The sequence below is a fragment of the Triticum dicoccoides genome, chromosome 3A (assembly GCF_002162155.2).
Source record: "Triticum dicoccoides isolate Atlit2015 ecotype Zavitan chromosome 3A, WEW_v2.0, whole genome shotgun sequence".
Lineage (NCBI taxonomy): Eukaryota > Viridiplantae > Streptophyta > Magnoliopsida > Poales > Poaceae > Triticum > Triticum dicoccoides.
In genome coordinates, this window is record NC_041384.1 from 121,222,110 (window position 1) to 121,247,167 (window position 25,058).

Genomic DNA, 25,058 nt, shown 5'->3' on the forward strand with positions numbered 1-25,058 from the left:
TCCGCCACGCATCCAGTTAACTTCTGGATTTGCTTGAGATCAGTTGGGATAGCCAACTCCGACAGAGCTTGGATTTTAGCCGGATTTGCTTCAATTCCTCTACTGGAGACGATAAAGCCCATGAACTTTCCGGCGGGTACGCCGAAAATGCATTTTTCCGGATTGAGGTTAATGTCGTATGTTCAGAGAATGTCGAACGTGAGCCTCAAGTCATCTATTAATGAGTCGATGTGTCTGGTTTTAACAACCACATCGTCTATGTATGCCTCCATTGTTTTGCCGATCTGCTTTTCCAGACATGTCTGAATCATGCGCTGATACGTTGCGCCGGCGTTTTTGAGCCTGAAGGGTATTGTGTTAAAACAGAAGGGGCCATGTGGAGTGATAAATGCCGTTGCGGCTTGATCGGACTCCACCATCTTAATTTGGTGGTAACCGGAGTATGCGTCGAGGAAGCACAATGAGTCGTGTCCTGCGGTAGCATCGATAATTTGATCGATGCGGGGGAGGGGGAAGGGATCCTTTGGGCAAGCCTTATTGAGGTCCTTGAAGTCGACGCATAGGCGCTAGGATTTGTCCTTCTTTGGTACCATCACTAGGTTTGCTAGCCAGTCCGGATGCTTGATTTCTCTAATGAATCCGGCCTCCAGTAACTTGGCTAGCTCCTCTCCCATGCCTTGTCACTTAGGTTCAGAGAAACGCCGAAGAGTCTGCTTAACCAGCTTGAATCCTTTTAGAATGTTAAGGCTATGCTCGGCCCGCCTGCGTGGGATTCCTGGCATATCTGAAGGATGCCAGGCGAATATGTCCCAATTCTCGCGCAGGAACTCCCGTAGTGCGGCATCTATAGCGGGGTTTAACTGTGCCCCGATGGATGCTGTTTTTGAAGGGTCCGTTGGATGGACTTGGAATTTGACTATTTCATCCGCTGGTTTGAAAGAAGTGGACCTGGATCTTTTGTCTAGTATCACGTCGTCCCTGTCCACTGTGGAGCGCAGCGCGGTTAATTCCTCCACCACAAGGGCTTCGAACAATGCCTCGAGGGCCAGTGCAGCTGTTTTGTTCTCGGCACGGAGTGCTATGTACGGGTCACTAGCTAGAGTGATTATCCCATTGGGCCCGGGCATTTTGAGCTTCATGTATCCGTAATGGGGTATGGCTTGGAAGATTGTGAATGCCTCCCGCCCTAGAAGGGCGTGGTATCCGCTACTGAGCGGGGCCACATGGAATGTAATTTCTTCAGACCTGTAATTCTCCGGAGTGCCGAATGCCACATCTAGTGTGATTTTCCCAGCGCAACGTGCCTCCCGACTAGGGATGATTCCTCAGAAGGTCGTGCTGCTTTGCTCGATACGGTTTCTGTCTATTTCCATTTTTTGAAGAGTCTCCTCATAAATGAGGTTTAATCCGCTGCCGCCGTCCATGAGCACTTTAGTGAGCCGAAAGCCGTCCACAATTGGACTGAGGACCAAGGCGGCTGGTGCTCGGGCTGTTTGGAATTTAGGTTCGTCATTGGCATTGAAGGTGATAGCCGTGTTGCTCCATGGATTTATTGCTGCCACATGGCAGACTTCGGCAAGGCTGCGGAGTGCTCGCTTACGCCTATTATTTGAGGTGAAGGGCTCGAAGACTGTCAATATTGTATTGTTATCAACGGGATGGTGCTCTGAGGTGTTTTGGATGAGGAGATCCTCACCGCTCTTGGCTACCTGCCGGAGTACCCAACATGCTCTAAGGCTGTGTGTTGGTATGGTATCCGTTGTACTATAAATTTTGCAGGGCCCGTTAAGCCACCCCTCCAATACGGTTCCACGCCCTGTGGTGGGCTTTTGCTTCTTTGTAATTGAGTCAGGCGACTTATGAGAGTGCACCCTTTTAGTTCAGACTGGGTGTTTTGTCAGAGCCGGATTATCCCAAAATTTTGTTTGGGTTTTCCAGGCGCTTTCCATCGCACAGTACTTCCGTACTATGGCCGCCAAGTCAGTGAAGTGTGCTATGTCACGGCGACTTATGGTGTTGAGGTTTCCCTTGTCCATGCAATTGTTGCAAAAGAACGAAATTGCGTCTTCCTCGTGACAGTCCTTGACCTTGTTCATTACAAGGAGGAATCTGGCCCAATAGTGATGTACTGTCTCTTGGGGCTCTTGCCTAATGTGGGAAAGATCGTTTGTATCTAGGTGGGCGGGTGGACTTAAGTCCAGACCTTGACCCAGTCTGAGACCCCGGGGCGGAGGAGTTTCCGATCTTGGAAGTTCGGGCTCCGGGATGTTGCCCCGCAGGTTCGGCATGCAGCCTGATTCTAGGTTTAGGGTTAGGGCGATGTCCTCCCGTGGGCGGGTATCCGTCTCGGAGATCTCGGGAATCCAGACATAGTCCGTCCTCAGGATAGAGGGAGAATCACCGCATTGCTCCTCCACCACTGCTATCTGATGGGTGACCGTCAGAGAGTTAATCACCCTTTGGTCGGGTTTAAGCCCAATCCGATCGTAGTCTGTAGCGACTCCCAGAGCGGCGATGCAATCCAAGAGCTCATTCAAAGAGGAGAGCTCCATTGGATCCATCTGCTCGGTGAATTTCGAGTCGATGTGGAGGCTATTTTCGATGACCCGAGAAGTCATCGTTGGCGCAGTGACCGAGCGGGCGGTCATGACGAAGCCGCCTAGTCGGAGAGTTTGGCCTACAGCCAGGGCTCCCCCAGAGGTGATGTTATCCTTGACAACGAGACGAGCCATCCCTCCTTATGATGACGACATAGTGGAACTCTCAGTGAAAGCACCAATTTTGGTGTCAAAACCGGCGGATCTCGGGTAGGGGGTCCCGAACTGTGTGTCTAAGGCGGATGGTAACAGGAGGTAGGGGACACGATGTTTACCCAGGTTCGGGCCCTCTTGCGATGTTTACCCAGGTTCGGGCCCTCTTGATGGTTGTAATACCCTACGTCCTGCTTTATTGTTCTTGATGATATGAGTATTACAAGAGTTGATCTACCACGAGATTGTAGAGGCTAAACCCTAGAAGCTAGCCTATGGTATGATTGTATATTGTCCTATGGACTAAACCCTCCGATTTATATAGACACCGGAGGGGGCTAGGGTTACATAGAGTCAGTTACAAGGGAGGAGATCTACATGTCCGTATTGCCAAGCTTGCCTTCCACGCCAAGGAAAGTCCCATACGGACACAGGACGAAGTCTTCAATCTTGTATCTTCATAGTCCAACTGTCCGGCCAAAGGATATAGTCCGGTTGTCCCTCATACGTACTCGAGGACGAGCAGGAATTAAGCTTGGGGATGCTTGATACGTCTCCAGCGTATCTATAATTTTTTATTGCTCCATGCTATTATATTGTCTATTTTGGATGTTAATGGGCTTTATTTTACACTTCTATATCATTTTTTGGACTAACCTACTAACCGGAGGCCCAGCCCAAATTGTTGTTTTTTGCCTATTTTAGGGTTTCGTAGAAAAGGAATATCAAACGGAGTCCAAACGGAATGATACCTTCGTGAACGTGATTTTCTCAACAAATGTGATCCAGGAGACTTAGAGTGGGCGTTAAGAAACGATCGAGGAGGGCATGAGGCAGGGGGCGCGCCTACCCCCCTGGGCGCGCCGTCCACCCTCGTGGGCCCGTCGTTGCTCCACCGACGTACTTTTTCCTCCCATATATATCCACGTACCCCCCTAACATCCAGGAGCACCACGAAAACCTAATTCCACCGCCGCAACCTTCTGTACCTGAGAGATCCCATCTAGGGGCCTTTTACGGAGTTCCGCCGGAGGGGGAATTCATCATGGAGGGCCTCTACATCAACTCCATGGCCTCTTCGGTGATGTGTGAGTAGTTTACTTCAGACCTACGGGTCCATAGTTATTAGCTAGATGGCTTCTTCTCTCTCTTTGGATCTCAATACTAAGTTCTCCTTGATCTTCTTGGAGATCTATTCGATGTAATCTTCTGTTGCAGTGTGTTTGTCGAGATCTGATGAATTGTGGGTTTATGATCAAGTTTATCTATGAACAATATTTGATTCTTCTCTGAATTCTTTTATGTATGATTGGTTTATCTTTGCAAGTCTCTTCAAATTATAAGTTTGGTTTGGCCTACTAGATTGATCTTTCTTGCAATGGGAGAAGTGCTTAGCTTTGGGTTCAATCTTGCGGTGCTCGATCCCAGTGACAGAAAGGGAACCGACACATATTGTATTGGTGCCATCGAGGATAAAAAGATGGGTCTTATATCATATTGCATGAGTTTATCCCTCTAAATCGTGTCATCTTACTTAAAGCATTACTCTGTTCTTATGAACTTAATACTCTAGATGCATGCTGGATAGCGGTCGATGTGTGGAGTAATAGTAGTAGATGCAGAATCGTTTCGGTCTACTTGTCTTGGACGTGATGCCTATATACATGATCATACCTAGATATTCTCATAACTATGCTCAATTATGTCAATTGCTCAATAGTAATTTGTTCACCCACCGTAAAATACTTATGCTCTTGAGAGAAGCCACTAGTGAAACCTATGGCCCCCGGGTCTATCTTCAATCATATTAATCTTCCAAAACTTTGTTATTTATTTTACCGTTTATTTTACTTTGCATCTTTATTTCTCTTTATCATAAAAATACCAAAAATATTATCTTATCATATCTATCAGATCTCACTCTCGTAAGTGACTGTGAAGGGATTGACAACCCCTTTATCGCGTTGGTTGCGAGGTTCTTATTTGTTTGTGTAGGTGCGCGGGACTCGAGTGTGATCTCCTACTGGATTGATACCTTGGTTCTCAAAAATTGAGGGAAATGCTTACGCTACTTTACTGCATCACCCTTTGCTCTTCAAGGGAAAACCAACGCGGTGCTCAAGAGGTAGCATGGGCCCTAATACGTCTCCAACGTATCTATAATTTATGAAGTATTCATACTATTATATTATCTGTTTTGGATGTTTACGGGCTTTATTATACACTTTTATATCATTTTTGGGACTAACCTATTAACCCAGAGCCCAGTGCCAGTTTCTCTTTTTTCCTTGTTTTAGAGTATCGCAGAAAAGGAAAATCAAACGGATTCCAATTGACCTGAAACTTCACGGAACTTTTTTTGGACCAGAAGAAGCCCACGGAGTATCGAAGATGGACCAGGAGAGTCTCAGGCTGCCCACGAGGGTGGGGGCGCGCCCACCCCCCTGGGTGCGCCCCCTGCCTCGTGGACAGCCCGGAGATTCACCAACGTAGTTCTTCCTCCCATATATACCCATATACCCTAAAAACATCGGGGAACAGAATAGATTGGGAGTTCTGCCGCCAGAAGCCTCCGTAGCCACCAAAAACCAATCTAGACCCATTCCGGCACCCTGCCGGAGGGGGGAATCCCTCACTGGTGGCCATCTTCATCATATCGGCGCTCTCCATGACAAGGAGGGAGTAGTCCACCCTCGGGGCTGAGGGTATGTACCAGTAGCTATGTGTTTAATCTCTCTCTCTCTCTCTCGTGTTCTTGAGGTGGTACGATCTTGATGTATCGTGAGCTTTGCTATTATAGTTGGATCTTATGATGTTTATCCCCCTCTACTCTCTTGTAATGGATTGAGTTTTCCCTTTGAAGTTATCTTATCGGATTGAGTCTTTAAGGATTTGAGAACACTTGTTGTATGTCTTGCCGTGCTTATCTGTGGTGACAATGGGATATTCACGTGACTCACTTGATGTATGTTTTGGTGATCAACTTGCGGGTTCCGCCCTGAACCTATGCATAGGGGTTGGCACATGTTTTCGTCTTGACTCTCCGGTAGAAACTTTGGGGCACTCTTTGAAGTTCTTTGTGTCGGTTGAATAGATGAATTTGAGATTGTGTCATGCATATCGTATAATCATACCCACGGATACTTGAGGTGACATTGGAGTATCTAGGTGACATTAGGGTTTTGGTTGATTTGTGTCTTAAGGTGTTATTCTAGTACGAACTCTATGATAGATTGAATGGAATGAATAGCTTCATGTTATTTTACTACGGACTCTTGAATAGATCGATCAGAAAGGATAACTTTGAGGTGGTTTAGTACCCTACCATAATCTCTTCGTTTGTTCTCCGCTATTAGTAGCTTTGGAGTGACTCTTTGTTGCATGTTGAGGGATAGTTATGTGATCCAATTATGTTATTATTTTTTAGAGGACTTGCACTAGTGAAAGTATGAACCCTAGGGCTTGTCTCAACGCATTGCAATACCATTTACGCTCACTTTTATCATTAGTTACCTTGCCGTTTTTATATTTTCAGATTACAAAAACCTTTATCTACCATCCATATACCACTTGCATCACCATCTCTTCGCCGAACTAGTGCACCTATACAATTTACCATTGTATTGGGTGTGTTGGTGACACAAGAGACTCTTTGTTATTTGGTTGCAGAGTTGCTTGAGAGAGACCATCTTCATCCTATGCCTCCTATGGATTGATAAACCTTAGGTCATCCACTTGAGGAAAATTTGCTACTGTCCTACAAACCTATGCACTTGGAGGCCCAACAACGTCTACAAGAAGAAGGTTGTGTAGTAGACATCAAGCTCTTTTCTGGCGCCGTTGCCGGGGAGGTTAGCGCTTGAAGGTATATCTTTAGATCTTGCAATCGAATCTTTTTGTTTCTTGTTTTAGCACTAGTTTAATTTATAAAAGAAAACTACAAAAAAATTATGGAATTGATTTTGCCTCATACTCTTCATCTTTTTAATGTCTTTCATGAGTATGATGGAAAGGAGAATTGTGTCAAAGTGTTAGAAGAAGAATGCATTAAAATGGTTGGCACTAAATTTTTGGATGATGAGCATGATTGCAATGTTATTAGTATGAACTCTTTGAATATCCATAGTACTAATGATGATTGCACAAGTTCTGATAAAAATGTCTCCTATAAACATGTCAATTTTTGTGGAGTGCATTGGGTTTGCAAGTACACACCAAATAGGGAAGATAGATATTGCAAGAGGCATAAGCATTTAGAAACTAAATGGTTGCAAGAAAGGCTAAATGTTAGTGCTGAAAATTTAAAATTTCTTAGCCATACTTGTGAACTTTGCAATGAACATGGTCATTTAAATATCAAATGCAAATTATTTCATGATCGAATCGTGTCCAAAAATTGTGATGACTTGATTTCCCTTGCACATTATAATGAACTTAGTTTGCTTTTGGGTTATGAAGAAATGAAACGTCACACTAAGATTATTCCAGAATATAACCTCGAGAAATTCCTTAATATTGATCTAGAAGAAATTTATATGTATTGTGCGATGAATTGCATTGAAAATCCTTATATTGCCAATTATATAAAGAAAAGAAAACAAATAGGCGATGAAGAGAATACTAATGAAAGGGAAGAGACTTCCCAATATCCTCCTATTATTTCTTATGATGAATCAGGTAACGAGGAGGAGCCTTCTATTCAACCAATCTCATTAATAAGGAGCTCCAAAAAGAGGGTTGAACCCACACATGATGTGAAGAAGAAAAAGAAAAGACGGAGAAGCAAAGGTAGAAAGGTATCCCTCCCAAATGATGTTGCTCCTACTACTCATTGTGATGATCATAATTGCTATACTATTGGTGCTATCCATACTATTAATGATGAGAGTGATTATGCTTATGATATGAAAAGGCCCAAGCTTGGGGATGCTATGTTTGATGAAGATGATGTTTTTGACAATATATTTGCTGTAATTAATGTTTGTCCCAAGCTTGGGGATGCTACGTTTAATGAAGATGATATTTTTAGTCTCCCAAGTTTTGATATGCAAATTTATAATGATGATAGCATGCCTCCTACTTTTGATGATTATATTGATGAAAGTGGGTTTGGAAGAGTGTCAACTTTAGGAAGTAATGATCCCAATATTTTGGAGGATGTTGAATCTTATTATGATAATTATGAAAGTGGATTTGGAGAGGTCAGGACTTTATTTAGTGATGATTCCACTATCTTGGAAGAGGTTTCAATCGATTATGATGAGAACAAAGTTGCTACTTATGATGATTATTGTGATGACACGTCTCCAACGTATCTATGATAGATTGAACGGAAAGAATAGCTTCATGTTATTTTACTATGGACTCTTGAATAGATCGATCAGAAAGGATAACTTTAAGGTGGTTTCGTACCCTACCATAATCTCTTCGTTTGTTCTCCGCTATTAGTAGCTTTGGAGTGACTCTTTGTTGCATCTTGAGGGATAGTTATGTGATCCAATTATGTTATTATTGTTGAGAGGACTTTCACTAGTGAAAGTATGAACCCTAGGCCTTGTTTCAACGCATTGCAATACCGTTTACGCTCACTTTTATCATTAGTTACCTTGCTGTTTTTATATTTTCAGATTACAAAAACCTTTATCTACCATCCATATACCACTTGTATCACCATCTATTTGCCGAACTAGTGCACCTATACAATTTACCATTGTATTGGGTGTGTTGGGTACACAAGAGACTCTTTGTTATTTGGTTTCAGCGTTGCTTGAGAGAGACCATCTTCATCCTACGCCTCCTATGGATTGATAAACCTTAGGTCATCCACTTGAGGGAAATTTGCTACTGTCCTACAAACCTCTGCACTTGGAGGCCCAACAACGTCTACAAGAAGAAGGTTGTGTAGTAGAATCAGGCCCATGGGCCACACAGCCATGTTAGTAAAATAGTTTTCATCGACTAGACTCAACTTCGGTCAAGGAGTGTGGAAGGGGGATTCCTACAGGCAGTCGGCTCTGATACCAACTTGTGACGCCCCCGATTTGACCGTACATTAATCATACAAGGAGATCAGATTATAGAAACAACTGACTAACTCAAAGCTCAATTGCAAAGGAATTATGAACTCCAAGACAAGGGATCAGAAGCAATGCTCTGATTAGGGATGGATAGGTAGAATAGCCTTAGGGGTACAATCGATGGCGATTTGATTGGTCGAGATCCAGCACATGTTAAAATGACGTCTGAGTCGGAAGGATGAATTGTAGGATCTGACTGAGGATTGCGAGCATTCACAACATATTGTATCAATGCATTCAAAAGGATAATGACAAAGGATGACAATAAGATTACTAGACTTATGGTATTAACCATAATGCAAACAAGCAAGAAATTCAAGAACAATAGGTTGTTGAGGATTTTCTGAAGAACGAATGGTATTACGAAGACTTTTGCGAAGTACATATGAATCAACTGAGGATGAGCGGGTACTCAATAGGTGCACAAAATTATCCGTAGGGGTATTCAGGTGACAAGGAACTACAAGGCAGTAAGCTCAAATGATTCTTGGAACAACGGAGAGTAGTTCGGGGCATCTTGTAATAATAAGATCAATGGGATTGAATGTGAGAATGGCAGGTGTATGCAGTTATCAATAAGGATATAACAATGGTAGGGAAGTTGCAAAGGCGGTGGGTACAAGTGTCTCGGGAGAACATCGTAGAGTAACCTCAGAATCTTCTGGTGGAGCAGACGATCATCGGTAATAAGTTGCTCTCCGAGTGAAAGTGATCATGAGATCCTAATGTTAGATTTAGTAAAATTTATTTAACCCGAATAGAAGAGAGATCGGAGTCCCAGAGTATAGACGAGGAATAAAAGATCCTAATACGACCCAATGGCGACGTGGGCCCATGGGCCGCACAGCCATGTTAGTAAACAGTTTTCATCGACTAGACTCAACTTCGGCCAAGGAGTGTGGAAGGGGGATTCCTACATGCAGTCGACTCTGATACCAACTTGTGATGCCCCCGATTTGACCGTACACTGATCATACACGCAAATGTGTACGACCAAGATCAGGGACTCACGGGAAGATATCACAACACAACTCTAGACACAAATAAAATAGTACAAACTTTATATTACAAGCCAGGGGCCTCAAAGGCTCAAATACATAAGATCGAATACACAAGTTAGTGGAAGCAATAATATCTGAGTACAGACATAAGGTTAAACAAGTTTGCCTTAAGAAGGCTAGCACAAAAAAGCAACGATCGAAAAGGCAAGGCCTCCTGCCTGGGACCTCCTAACTACTCCTCGAAGTTGAACTCCATGTAGAATCATCCTCGGGATCCTCTGGCTCCTGGACTCCATCATCTGGTCGCAACAACCGGGTATAGAAAGGGGAAAAAAGGGGAGCAAAGCAACTGTGAGTACTCATCCAAAGTACTCGCAAGCAAGGAGCTACACTACATATGCATTGGTATCAATGAAATGGGTAGTATCTGTGGACTGAACTGCAGAATGCCAGAATAAGAGGGGGATAGCTAGTCCTATCGAAGACTACGCTTCTGGCAACCTCCATCTTGAAGAATATAGAAGAGAGTAGATGGTAAGTTCACCAAGTATCATCGTATAGCATAATCCTACCCAGCGATCCTCCCCTCGCCGCCCTATGAGAGAGCGATCACCGGGTTATATCTGGCAATTGGAAGGGTGTGTTTTATTAAGTATCCGATTCTAGTGGTCATAAGGTCAAGGTACAACTCCAGGTCATCCTTTTACCGAGGGACACGGCTATTCAAATAGATAAACTTCCCTGCAGGGGTGCACCACATTTCCCAACACGCTCGATCCCCTTAGGCTGGACACACTTTCCTGGGTCATGCCCGGCCTCGGAAGGTCAGCACGTCGCAACCCTACCTAGGCACAACAGAGAGGTTAGCACACCGGTCCAAATCCTATGCACGCAGGGGTCTGGGCCCATCGCCCATTGCACACCTGCATGTTGCGTACGCGGCCGGTGAGCAGACCTAGCAACCTCCATTACATAGAAAGTTGCGTTACGCGGTCCAACCCGGCGCACGCCGCTCTGTCGCTGACGTCACAAAGGCTTCAACTGATACCACAACGTCGAGTGCCCATAATTGTTCCCACGTAGTTGGTTAGTGCGTATAGGCTAGTGGCCAGACTCAGATCAAATACCAAGATCTCGTTAAGCGTGTTATTTTGAAGTAACCACGGATGCCGACCAGGGCCAGGCCCATCTCTCTCCTAGGTGGTCTCAACCTGCCCTGTCGCTCCGGCACAAAGTAATAGTTGGGGGCTGTCGGGAACTCAGGCCCACCACTACCTGGATGGAGCCACATGTCCTTTCAGCCCCCCACATCGGAATCACTTACGGGTAATCTACGAGCTGAGCCGACTTTAGTCACCACATGTATCATATATAATAGTGTAGTATGTATATACCCATGATCACCTCCCGAGTGATCACGGCCCTATAGTATAGCATGGCAGACAGACAAGAATGTAGGGCAACTGATGGAATACTAGCATCCTATACTAAGCATTTAGGATTGCAGGTAAAGGTAACAACAGTAGTAGCAAAGATAGGCTATGCATCAGAATAGGATTAACGAAAAGCAGTATCATGCTACACTACTCTAATGCAAGCAGTAGAGAGAAGAATAGGCGATATCGGGTTGATCAAGGGGGGCTTGCCTGGTTGCACTGGCAAGGAGGGGTCATCAACACAGTAGTCAATCGGGACACAAGCAGCGCCGTCAGTCTCGTAGTTTACCGGAGAGAAGAGGGGGAAGAAACAATTAATACAATGCAAACCGATGCATATCGATGCATGACATGACAAGTAATGGTGCCAGGTGTGTCCTAACACAGTAAGAGGTGAAACCGTCGAAGGGGGGGGGATCCGGGAAATTATCCCCAGAGTTTCACATTTTCGGACAGATGAACCAGAGGGGAAAAGTTGCGTGTTTGCTATGCTAGGGATGTGCGACGGACGAACAGGCTACGTATCCGGATTTGTCTCATCGTTCTGAGCAACTTTCATGTACAAAGTATTTTCATCTGAGCTACAGATTATTTTTTATTTTTTTAAGTTTTAATGATTTTCTAATTTGGATTTAATTCAATTCGAAATTAAATTAATATTTAAATGCTAGGGTGTCAGGACCCCGATTCTAAGTCACACCGATCTAGCCTGTAACACCTCATATCACTTTGCAGCCTCACGCACGGTATCCCCACGGGTGTCGCCTTACCATGGCTCGGGACCGTTTGCGCCTTTTGGCTCACGTATATGATAGTGTCGCTAGCATCCATATGACAAAGAACCTGGGCCAACATGACTAGTCGTGAACCCAAAGTGGCACTAACTTACGGGGACAGGCATACATGAATCAACATCGAGCATGTCGGCCAGCAGCGTGTGAATCCGGGCTGTAGCAACTGGGCTAACAGAACGCCGGGAACCTGGGCTGTAGTAGGCTAGCAGGACTCCGGATGTCACCGCGTTACATTTCCCCGAAGGGACAGACACAAGAACGAAGTGAATCACATGCCGGCTAGTCTAAGTGTTCCGGAGCAGTAGTGCTGGGCTAGCAGGACTCTGGTGAACCAGGCTGTAGCGAACTACTATGGCTCATGGAAGCACAAGACTACATTTCCCCATAAGAGAGGCTACCAAGGATGAACAACTAGGTTGTCGGATCCCACACATACCAAGCATTTCAATCATACAAACAATATGCTTGATATGTGTAAATACAACATGGCATCACAACATAACTCTACGACTCAAGTATTTATCCATTAGGCTCTGAAGAGCCAGAAAATACAAACACGGGTCTCATGACCCAACATTCAGAGCATACAAGTCAAAGAACATGCGGAAGCTTAACATGTCTAAGTACAGACTTCTACAAATGGAAAAGGCTGAGAAGCCTGTCTATCTACCAGATCCTGCCGAGGGCACAAGATCGTAGCTGAGGTATCAAGCTAAACGTCGAAGTCCACGTGGAACTACTAGCGTGACTGAAGTCTCTCTGCAAAACATAAAATAAGCAAACATGAGTACAAGTTACCCAGCAATACTTACATCAGAACTATCTACATATGCATCGGTGTCAACAAAGGGGGTGGTGGAGTTTAACTGTAGCAAGCCAGCTTCGACTCAGTAGCTAACCTGAACTATGACTGCAAGTAACTCTTTTGAGGTGGCGCACACGAGTCTACAAATTCACCATACCAATACACCACTATGGATCCGCTCCCGTCTCCCTCCGAGAATGCCATCCATAGCACTCACACTTATCTTGTGCATTTTAGAGTATCCACTTTCACTTGTCTATGAACTGTACAGGCAACCCGGAAGTCCTTTTCCGTGGACACGACTATTCGAATAGATGATGTTAACCCTGCAGGGGTGTACTTCTTCACACACGCTCTCGCCACTTACCACCATGTACATGTCGTGTATCTCGGCAACCTTCAAGCGGAAGCCTGGTGAGGGAGTCGGCCACGACCTGACTAATCACACAAGTCTCTCGTCCAGGTTTATCGCCTATTCGGGTTCCATCCGCAAGGAGATCCGGCCGGGGTGTCGCCCACGGTCCCAAACGATGTGAGCAGGGTTCCCAAGCCCACCATCCGGGTGCCACTTCGTACACCGTGCCACTGTGCCTAGTCTGTCCCAAGCCCACCTGTACCGGGTGCCACTTGGTAGACTACTAACACTACCTACAAACACTAGAAACTAGTTGCAACTCCTAGACAGAGATCGAGTTGATTAATAAGTCGAGAGGGGTCGAGTTACCAGAACCCAATGTGTGGTAGTAACTGTTCATGGATCACAAACACGGAACTCAGTTCCTGAGGATGGCTACAATGAGACAACCCACCATGTACTCCTACATGGCCTCTCACCGCTACCTTTACCAAATCGTGTTCACACACTTAGCTCTCAACAGTAGGACATGTTCAGAACTTTCCAATTCATCACCGATGAATCAGACCTGACTCAACTCTAAGCAGTAGTAGGCATGACAACAAGCATGAATGAGTAGGCACATCAGGGCTCAAACAACTCCTACTCATGCTAGTGGGTTTCATCTATTTACTGTGGCAATGATAGGTCATGCAGAGGAAAGGGGTTCAACTACTACAACATGTAACAGTTGAATCGTTGTTGTCCTAATGCAGTAAAAGAGAGCAGGAGCGAGAGAGTGGGATTGTATCATAATGAACAAGGGGGTTTTGCTTGCCTGGCACTTCTGAAGATAATATAGTTCTTCATCGGTGTCATCGATCACATCGTCGATACACGTCTACCGAGAGGGGACAAACACCGGCAACTGAGAAAGAACACAATCAATGCAATGCCACAATATGATGCATGATCATGACATGGCAATATGCTGTGATTTGAGCTAATGCAGCTAAGAATAGAAGGGTTTGAGCTTATTTGAACCAAAGATTCAAATTCAAACTCAACTATGAATTCATAAAATGCATTATCATGTTTTGATATGAACAGCAAGGTTAAGTTGCTCAAACATGCATGAAACCATTACAGATGGATAGATTGGATTTTTCTGATCATTTTTCATATATAGATCTTTTCATTTGGAGTTACAGATTAATTTCTATGATTTTTTGAAGTTTATAGCATTTTCTGGAATTTCCTGAATAAACTTAAATCCAGAAAATGCTTTACTGCGTCAGCATTGCACAAGGCTGATGTCAGCAGGTCAACTGGGATGGTCCAGGTCAAAACTGACCAGTGGGTCCCGCATGTCAGTGTAATAGGGAAGGGATAGAGGCTGACCAGTGGGTCCGGGTCAATGTTGATGTGGCATGGTCAAATGACATGTGGGGCCGGCTATATTAACCTAAACTAAACAGGGAATAAATCCGGGGTTAATTAAGGCGTGGGGCCCATAGTCAGTGAGAGAGGGGGTTAGTTAGCTGGGTCATTAGTGGCTAATGACATCGCCACGTCAGCGTCACCGGAGTTACGCCGGCGGCGACCAAAAACGCGGCGGAGGCACACTAGAGGGGCTCGGGTTTCGCCTATGGTGCACCATTTGGTGCACCCTTTGGCCCTATGGAGAGCTGGTGCGATGGTGCGTCGGATGGTGGTGGTCTCCGGGCTTGGGGTGGCCGGAGTCAACGGCGGCGAGCTCGGTTGCGGTCGCCGGAGTTCGGGCGCGAGCGGGGACGCAGTTGCGGTGGCCGTGGCGATGTGCGTTTAGCACCTACGGCGTCTACGTGGTGCGGTGAGTTCCATGGGTGCATGCCCGGGACCAAATGGTCACCGGAGCATCACCGGAGACGAGCGCGAGCGGCGGCGCATTCGGTTGCAGACGAGGCGATGACTACGGTGCATGAGGGGAAAAACGGAGAGGGGGAGAAGGAGCAGGGGCTCATGGCGAGGTCGTAGAGCATCTCAGTGTGCTCGGGGAGGCAGCGGAGACGGCAAATCAGATGGCGGCATCCGGCGGCCGAGGTCGTAGAGCAGCTCAGTGTGCTCGGGGAGGCGGCGGAGACGGCAAATCGGATGGCGGCATCCGGCGGCCGTGGTCAGGGAAAAAGGCCAAAGGCGTCATCTTGGGGTCGTCCTGGCTTGTGTAGCTCGGTGAGGAGGGAGAAGAGGTTGCGGCAGAGCCTCTGAGAGCATCGGCGAGGCGGGGCAGTGGCTGTGGCTGTGGCCATGGCGGTGCTCGTCGGCGGCGATGGCTGCGCATAAGAGAAACAGAGGAGGGGAGGGAGAGCAGCGAGTGAGGGAGAGGAGAGAGGGGTCCAGAGCGGCAACGAGGGAAGGATTGGGGCCCCAGGTGGAAGCAGGAGGTGGAGCTCGGGCGCGCGCATGTCGACATGCCTCTGCCTACTGGAAGAGGTTGAAGACGGTGGGGAGTTGGGCTGGGCCTCAGGCACAGTGCTGGGCCGGGTGAGCTGCACAGGTTAGTTAGGTAGGTTTCCTTCCTTACTATTTTTCTTTTGTTTTCTATTTTGCTGTTAGTTTAGGACTTTATTAAAAATGCCAGGGCATTTCCAAAAATCATGAAACTAATCATGCTACTGTTTAGAATATATCCAACAGTAAACATTTTAGTTTATGATTACTTGAGCATTTAAAATATTTTATAGCATTTAAATGCCCAAATGCAAATACTATATGATTTAATTCAGTGACCCTCTGTTGTCCTAGAAAAGTGTGCACCATTTTTGTCAAAGGTTTTAGACCAAGGCAAAGATGATGAACATTTTATAAGGGCATTTTAGGTTCACTGAAAATAATTTTAGTAAACCCTAGTTGGTTTCAGGGGGGTGCTGGGGGTTCTGTCTTCCCCATTTCAACTTTCTGTGAAAAGTAAACATGATGCAACACCAGATGCTAGCACTAGGTATTACTAGAACTATGGATGTGACAGCTCACCCCCACTAAATAAGAATCTCGTCCCGAGATTCAAGCGTAGGGTAAGATGAAGGGGGGACGCAGACTAACACAATCTTCATGATCCAGGTTGCACTTCGTGAGAACGTTCATTCAATCATCATCTTTGTCTCAATGTCTTGCTCTGAGAACTCCAACCAACATGACAACGCGAGGAAGAGGAAAAACTCTAGAAGGATCGACCTTCTCGAAGATTGAACAGCTGATGATCAACTCACGGAATGAAACATTGAAACATCTCTCGAGCTGAGACATGAAACATACATCCAAAGGAATGGAGTGAAATGGATGACGAAGGTTCACTAGGTAGGCAACAATTCCATACTTAAGAAGGTGGTGAAGGGTTGTCAATGTAGCGAGTAGTTGAGTTGCCATGATACCCGAACGAAACATGTTGGATGAGGTGACTCGTAGAATCATTACCTGAGGTGGCAAAAAGAATTACTTTTGATTTAGAGATCATTGAAATTCTCTACACCACCCTGAGGCAATTCACCAACAATCGTTTAGCGGAGTACAAAGGGATGGCATACCCGGACTAGAATGTATGATGTGGGCTACCTTGTTGAAGATAACGCAAGGGATGGTTTTGCTTATCATCGGAAATGGATGGGACCCATGGTAGGACCACTTTTGAAGGTGATCTTGACCAAAAATTACCGAGAAGGGTAGTCCAAGGTTGAATGGCACAATGGCGGTGCAAGCTAGGAACAAAATGCAAATGCTGGGAATGATTCTAGTAACTGTGGAGAAACTCAATAGTAGAGAGTGATTCCACTGTTAGAAAGGTTATGGCATAATCGAAGAAACTGAGAGCGGATCCCAATTAATGCTGACGATATGTCCTAGTGCTTGTGCGTGCTCTCAAGAACTTGAGCATTTCCATATTCATCAAGTTTTACCAATATCTGTGTCAAGGATCCTAGCAACACAACATATTACCATGATGAATAATGGTGGAGGATGCAGATGCAAAGGAAGATAACACCTTCTTAGATTTCACCTTAGCGAGGCCAAGGAATCAAAATCTGTATGATCGACCGAGAGACATTTAGCACTCCGCTTCTAATGTTCTCCTTGATGTGCTAGCCTAACCCATTCATTGAAATGGTTTGGTATCTAGAACATCAAGTAGCAGGTCGGACTCTGGGAGCTCAGGAATCCATAAGGAATAACTACTGGAGTAAATCCTATGAAATCCTTATGGGGAGGTGGCCAACTTACTCAATCAAGATACTATAATAATAGGTCTTCCGGCTGGGTGTGTTGGCCACGACATCCACTTTACTGGGTTACAGAGAGAATAATATGATAGTTCCTAGGAAATGTTCCAACCATCATATCTGCCTGAGATTCAGATCTTGTTGGTGTCAGAATAATCCAGACTCATTGGGTCTGGAAAGAAGAATGGAAGGTTGCAACACAAATCGACAAGATGACGTTGCGAGATTCTCGGGAAATGAACTACGATAGCAAGCTCCAAAACATGAGCTGGTTCTGCTACACACCTGTGAACACACTGTCCTAGACAAGCATGACCACATGGTAGTCTTGTAATAAAACACTACCGAGTTCTGGTTGGGAACCATCATCGAGGATAACGGAATCTTGTGCAAATCTGTCTGGTACCTTCAGGACTAGCACTTAGAACTTATTATCCTTGAACAAATCAATCAGTGGCTTAGTGTGCTACAGAATTCATATGGAATGAAGATGATCAGTCTAACATACCACAGAATACTTTGCACGTGGATGGCTGACTTGGGATGATTCCAGAGGAAACAACATTGACTTTCTCGAATTCACGGAGGCAACCTGCTTCAATGCACATGTATTAGAGGAAGTTACGTCTTTCATCCGAGCATATGCTTCATGAGATAGCATGAAGAAATGCTTTCAAAGTTTCCAACACTAGCTTAATGTTCAACATGAATCATGGACAAGATGAAAATATTGCCGATGGACTCAACAACAGGTCATCCAAATTTCCATGAAGATGGAATTCCACAACTATGTGAACAAAGCGATAGCATTGGTCAAACCCAAAGAATATAATGGTGTATGCTCGAGGAAACAACCACAAGTAAGACATCATTACGAATATCGTTGGTTCTAATTTGATTTGATGATAGCCCATACTCAAATCAAATGTTGGATAAGGTGATAGGTCCCATTAACTGATCACGAGGGTCAATCGATGAAAATACTAGCTTCCTTCAACACACATACAAGATATCCCTTAGTGATGAGCTAGGTCGGACAAGATTTTATCTTCCAACTCTCCAAGTTGTTGTTTAGCTTAACCAACTAGCTCAGGGGTATGCAACACAGATTCTTGGAGAAGGGTTGGTTACAAGAAACCAACTTGATCACGAGCTCAACATAGGGGTCAGGGGACAACCTGGTGATACTTCCAAGAAGATATTTGGAAAATCACAACCCACCGATATGTTATTAAGCTCGAGAAAAATCTTGCTTTTCAGGGCAAGACGATATGATCAACATAGCAAGGGTTTGACAAAATCCTAACTCATTGATCAAAGAGTGCACCAGAAATAAGGACTAGGTAGCACGATCAATCCTAGAATAGTGATTCAATAACCAGCACGCTAAGAATGAGATTATTGTCCATTAACTACCAAGCAACGAGGTTGCTAGGAGTATTGATTTCACACATCACAGTTCACTTGTCGGCATTCCGGTTGCAACAACACGGGACTGAGGAATGGATAATGATGGCGAGAATTATCACTTTGTCAAGAATTCATAAGAGGTGGTGCAATTCTCATGGCAATCCTGACATAAAGGGGGTAATACTCCGAGGTAGAGCAGAACAAAAGCTGGATTGGCATTTTGATCTGAGGAATACAACTACTTTGACCAATCCAAGAAATGGATGAGGTGCTGGAGTTTGTTTCTCCTGGTCATTCCAGAATAGAATGGCTTGACGGACTACAAGAATAATAGGCATCGATGAACATGAATGCACAACTATTCTTGACTATCAAGTGATATAGGGTTGGAATACATCTGAGGAGGGTCAACTCAAGGAATGTATAACCTTCTGAGTTGTGGAGACATAGATTAGTATGTCGAACCAAGTTCAACATGTTTCTTCCGGATAACCCATGCAGAGAGGTAGGATTGGCAAAGTCACAACTATTGAACAGAGAACTCATCAAGAGTACTCTGATTGTGATCTTTTGGTTCAAAAGAACTCCTGCCAAAAATGGTTCATGGTATTTGGAAGAATGATATACCACGGACCTCGAGGACTATCACAAGGTTACTAATATCTTAAGGGAACTAGCAAATACTAACAACATGAAGTAGGGTGAATCTCGGGTTGAAAACCCAGGAGTAGAATACCTACTAACTAAATAACATCACGGGATGCTTTCGAGAATGGTGGCCAGAATCATCACACTGGGAACACCAAACATGGCTAGATTACTAATTCTAAGATACCCTAGTGTCATAATAACAACTCCAACATATATGTCGAGGCAATAGAGTACCTCAACTCACCGGTTAGTGTGCTTAATCTGGCCCAAAAGGACATCAGGAACGGGAGGAAGGGATTTGCAGATGCATCAGACTGTTTAGAAACCTGGGATGACTCGGACAGCATAACGGCTGTAAATGCTCAAAAGATTTGAGACATCCTGCAAAATGGTGGCATAACCACTCAACATCACAATATCAAGGTTCTGAGGCCAGCTATGAACATATGGAAGTAGTAGGAACTAAACTAAGGCTTGAACTCAACAATCCTAGGCAACTATGGTTTAGTAACACGTCATCCTGAGAGATAGAAGAGAAGCCTAGTTCTTAACCCCGTAGAAAAGATAAGATGACTCAGATCAGAAGGTCGTGTGGATAAGGAGTAAAAAGAGCCTTACGTTCCCATCCATAATAAATTCCCTTATATAACTAAAGCATTTCTAGACACGACTTCAGCCATCTTGGCTTGGTAATCCTATAGGCAGTCAGGCTCTGATACCAAAGCTGTCAGGACCCCGATTCTAAGTCACACCGATCTAGCCTGTAACACCTCATATCACTTTGCGGCCTCACGCACGGTATCCCCACGGGTGTCGCCTTACCATGGCCCGGACCGTTTGCGCCTTTTGGGTCATGTATATGATAGTGTCGCTAGCATCCATATGACAGAGAACCCGGGCCGACATGACTAGTTGTGAACCCAAAGTGGCACTAACTTACGGGGACAGGCATACATGAATCAACATCGAGCATGTCGGTCAGCAGCTTGTGAATCCGGGTTGTAGCAACTGGGCTAACATGACTCCGGGAACCCGGGCTGTAGCAGGCTAGCAGGACTCCGGATGTCACCGCGTGACATTTCCCCGAAGGGACAGACACAGGAACGAAGTGAATCACATGTCGGCCAGTCTAAGTGTTCCGGAACAGTAGTGCTGGGCTAGCAGGACTCCGGTGAACCGGGCTGTAGCGGACTACTATGGCTCATGGAAGCACAAGACTACATTTCCCCATAAGAGAGGTTACCAAGGATGAACAACTAGGTTGTAGGATCCCACACGTACCAAGCATTTCAATCATACACACAATATGCTCGATATGTGTAAATACAACATGGCATCACAACATAACTCTATGACTCAAGTATTTATTCATTAGGCTCCGAAGAGCCAGAAAATACAAACATGGGTCTCATGACCCAACATTCAGAGCATACAAGTCAAAGCACATGCGGAAGCTTAACATGTCTGAGTACAGACTTCTACAAATGGAAAAGGCTGAGAAGCCTGTCTATCTACCAGATCCTGCCGAGGGCACAAGATCGTAGCTGAGGTATCAAGCTAAACGTCGAAGTCCACATGGAACTACTAGCGAGACTGAAGTCTCTCTGCAAAACATAAAATAAGCAAACGTGAGTACAAGTGTACCCAGCAAGACTTACATCAGAACTATCTACATATGCATCGGTATCAACAAAGGGGGTGGTGGAGTTTAACTGCGGCAAGCCAGCTTTGACTTAGTGGCTAACCTGAACTACGACTGCAATTAACTCTTTTGAGGTGGCGCACGCGAGTCCACAAATTCACCATACCAATACACCACTATGGATCCGCTCTCGTCTCCCTGCGAGAATGCCATCCATAGCACTCACACTTATCTTGCGCATTTTAGAGTATCCACTTTCACTTGTCTATGAACTATACAGGCAACCCAGAAGTCCTTTTCCGTGGACACGGCTATTCGAATAGATGATGTTAACCCTGTAGGGGTGTACTTCTTCACACACGCTCTCGCCACTTACCACCATGTACATGTCGTGTATCTCGGCAACCTTCAAGCGGAAGCCTGGTGAGGGAGTCGGCCACGACCTGACTAATCACACAAGTCTCTCGTCCAGGTTTATCGCCTATTCGGGTTCCATCCGCAAGGAGATCCGGCCGGTGTGTCGCCCACGGCCCCAAACGATGTGAGAAGGGTTCCCAAGCCCACCATCCGGGTGCCACTTCGTACACCGTGCCACTGTGCCTAGTCTGTCCCAAGCCCACCTGTACCGGGTGCCACTTGGTAGACTACTAACACTACCTACAAACACCAGAAACTAGTTGCAACTCCTAGACAGAGATCGAGTTGATTAATAAGTCGAGAAGGGTCGAGTTACCGGAACCCAATGTGTGGTAGTAACTGTTCATGGATCACAACACACAGAACTCAATTCCTGAGGATGGCTACAATGAGACAACCCACCATGTACTCCTACATGGCCTCTCACCGCTACCTTTACCAAATCGTGTTCACACACTTAGCTCTCAACAATAGGACATGTTCACAACTTTCCAATTCATCCCCGATGAATCAGACCTGACTCAACTCTAAGCAGTAGCAGGCATGACAACAAGCATGAATGAGTAGGCACATCAGGGCTCAAACAACTCCTACTCATGCTAGTGGGTTTCATCTATTTACTTTGGCAATGACAGGTCATGCAGAGGAAAGGGGTTCAACTACTGCAACATGTAACAGTTGAATCGTTGTTGTCCTAATGCAGTAAAAGAGAGCAGGAGCGAGAGAGTGGGATTGTATCAGAATGAACAAGGGGGTTTTGCTTGCCTGGCACTTCTGAAGATAATATAGTTCTTCATCGGTGTCATCAATCACATCGTCGATACACGTCTACCGAGAGGGGACAAACACCAGCAACTGAGAAAGAACACAATCAATGCAATGCCACAATATGATGCATGATCATGACATGGCAATATGCTATGATTTGAACTAATGCAGCTAAGAATAGAAGGGTTTGAGCTTATTTGAACCAAAGATTCAAATTCAAACTCAACTATGAATTCATAAAATGCATTATCATGTTTTGATATGAACAGCAAGGTTAAGTTGCTCAAACATGCATGAAACCTGTACAGATGGATAGATTGGATTTTTCTGATCATTTTTCATATATAGATCTTTTCATTTGGAGTTACAAATTAATTTCTATGATTTTTTGAAGTTTATAGCATTTTCTGGAATTTCTTGAATAAACTTAAATCCAGAAAATGCTTTACTGCGTCAGCATTGCGCAAGGCTGATGTCAACAGGTCAACTGGGACGGTCCAGGTCAAACCTGACCAGTGGGTCCTGCACGTTAGTGTAATAGGGAAGGGACAAAGGCTGACCAGTGGGTCTGGGTCAACATTGACGTGGCATGGTCAAATGACATGTGGGGTCGGCTATATTAACCTAAACTAAATAGGGAATAAATCCCGGGGTTAATTTAGGCATGGGGCCCATAGTTAGTGAGAGAGGGGGTTAGTTAGTTGGGTCATTAGTGGCTAATGATAGCGCCACATCAGCGTCACGGGAGTTACGCCGGCGGCGACCAAAAACGCGGCGGAGGCACACTGGAGGGGCTCGGGTTTCACCTACGGTGCACCGTTTAGTGCGCCCTTTGGCCCTACAGAGAGCTGGGGCGATGGCGCGTCGGGTGGTGGTGGTCTCCGGGCCTGGGGTGGCCGGAGTCAACGACAGCGAGCTTGGTTGCGGTCGCCGGAGTTCGGGCGCGAGCGGGGACGCGGTTGCGATGGTCGTGGCGATGTGCGTTTAGCACCTACGGCGTCTACGTGGTGCGGTGAGTTCGATGGGCGCATGCCCGGGACCGAATGGTCACCGGAGCATCACCGGAGACGAGCACGAGCGGCGGCGTGTTCGGTTGCAGACGAGGTAATGGCTACGGCGCATGAGGGGAAAACGGAGAGGAGGAGCAGGAGCAGGGGCTCACGGCGAGGTCGTAGAGCAGCTCAGTGTGCTCGGGGAGGCGGCGGAGACGGCGAATCGGATGGCAGCATCCGGCGACCGTGGTCGGGGAAGAAGGCCACAGGCGTCGTCTTGGGGCCATCCTGGCTTGTGTAGCTCGGCGAGGAGGGAAAAGAGGTTGCGGCGGAGCCTCTGAGAGCATCGGCGAGGCGAGGCAGTGGATGTGGCTACGGCGGTGCTCGGCGGCGGCGACGGCTGCGCGTAAGAGAAACAGAGGGGAGGGAGAGCAGCGAGTGAGTGAGAGGAGAGAGGGGTCCAGAGCGGCAACGAGGGAAGGATCGGGGCCCCAGGTGGAAGCAGGAGGTGGAGCTCGGGCGCGCACGTGTCGACATGCCTCTGCCTACTGGAAGAGGTTGAAGACGGTGGGGAGTTGGGCTAGGCCTCAGCCATAGTGCTGGGCCGGGTGGGCTGCACAGGTAAGTTAGGTAGGTTTCCTTCCTTTCTATTTTTCTTTTGTTTTCTATTTTGCTGTTAGTTTAGGACTTTATTAAAATTGCCAGGGCATTTCCAAAAATCATGAAACTAATCATGGCTACTGTTTAGAATATATCCAACAGTAAACATTTTAGTTTATGATTACTTGAGCATTTAAAATATTTTATAGCATTTAAATGCCCAAATGCAGATACTATATGATTTAATTCAGTGACCCTCTGTTGTCCTAGAAAAGTGTGCATCATTTTTGTCAGAGGTTCTAGACCAAGGCAAAGATGATGAACATTTTATAAGGGCATTTCAGGTTCATTGAAAATAATTTTAGTAAACCCTAGTTGGTTTCAGGGGGGTGCTGGGGGTTCTGTCATCCCCATTTCAACTTTCTGTGAAAAGTAAACATGATGCAACACCAGATGCTAGCACTAGGTATTACTACAACTAGGGATGCGACATAGGGGTACACAGGAAGTGTACCCAGCCATATGCAGTAGAGGCTGGCGGGGGGGGGGCCCAGTTGACCGGGTCAACTGCCAAGTCAGCAGAGGCTGACTAGTGGGCCAGAGCTGAGTTAGCAGCCAAGTCAACAGTTTGAATGTGACTGGTCAAACCTGACCAGCGGGCCCCACAAGTCAGTGAGAGAGTTAAATAATAGGTTTTATTTTATTATCATTTTTTTAAAACTAACTAGCTAGTGGGCCCGATGTGTCAGTGGCTTATTAACTTAATAGTTTAATCTAGTCATATTAATTACTAGTGGGGGCCCACGTGTCATTGACACTGGGTTGTTGGATTAGTTAAATAGATTAGTTAGGTTTAGGTTAATTAGGGAGGGTCCACATGTGAGTGCCTGTTTAGGGGTTTGGGTTAGTGCTGAAAAAAGGGTTTAGTCACGCGGCACGTTAGCACGTTCACGACGGTGAGGCCGAGCTTGTCGGCGACGACTGCGTGCTCGGTTCTGGCGCCGGTTTGCGATGCGTCTGGGGCTATAGGTGCTTCGCGAGGAAGCGCGTCGTATGGTGGCTGCAGGATGTCTAGAGACAGGAGGCTGAGGCGCTGGGGAGGCGTGCTGGGGATGCCGTGGGCGTCGG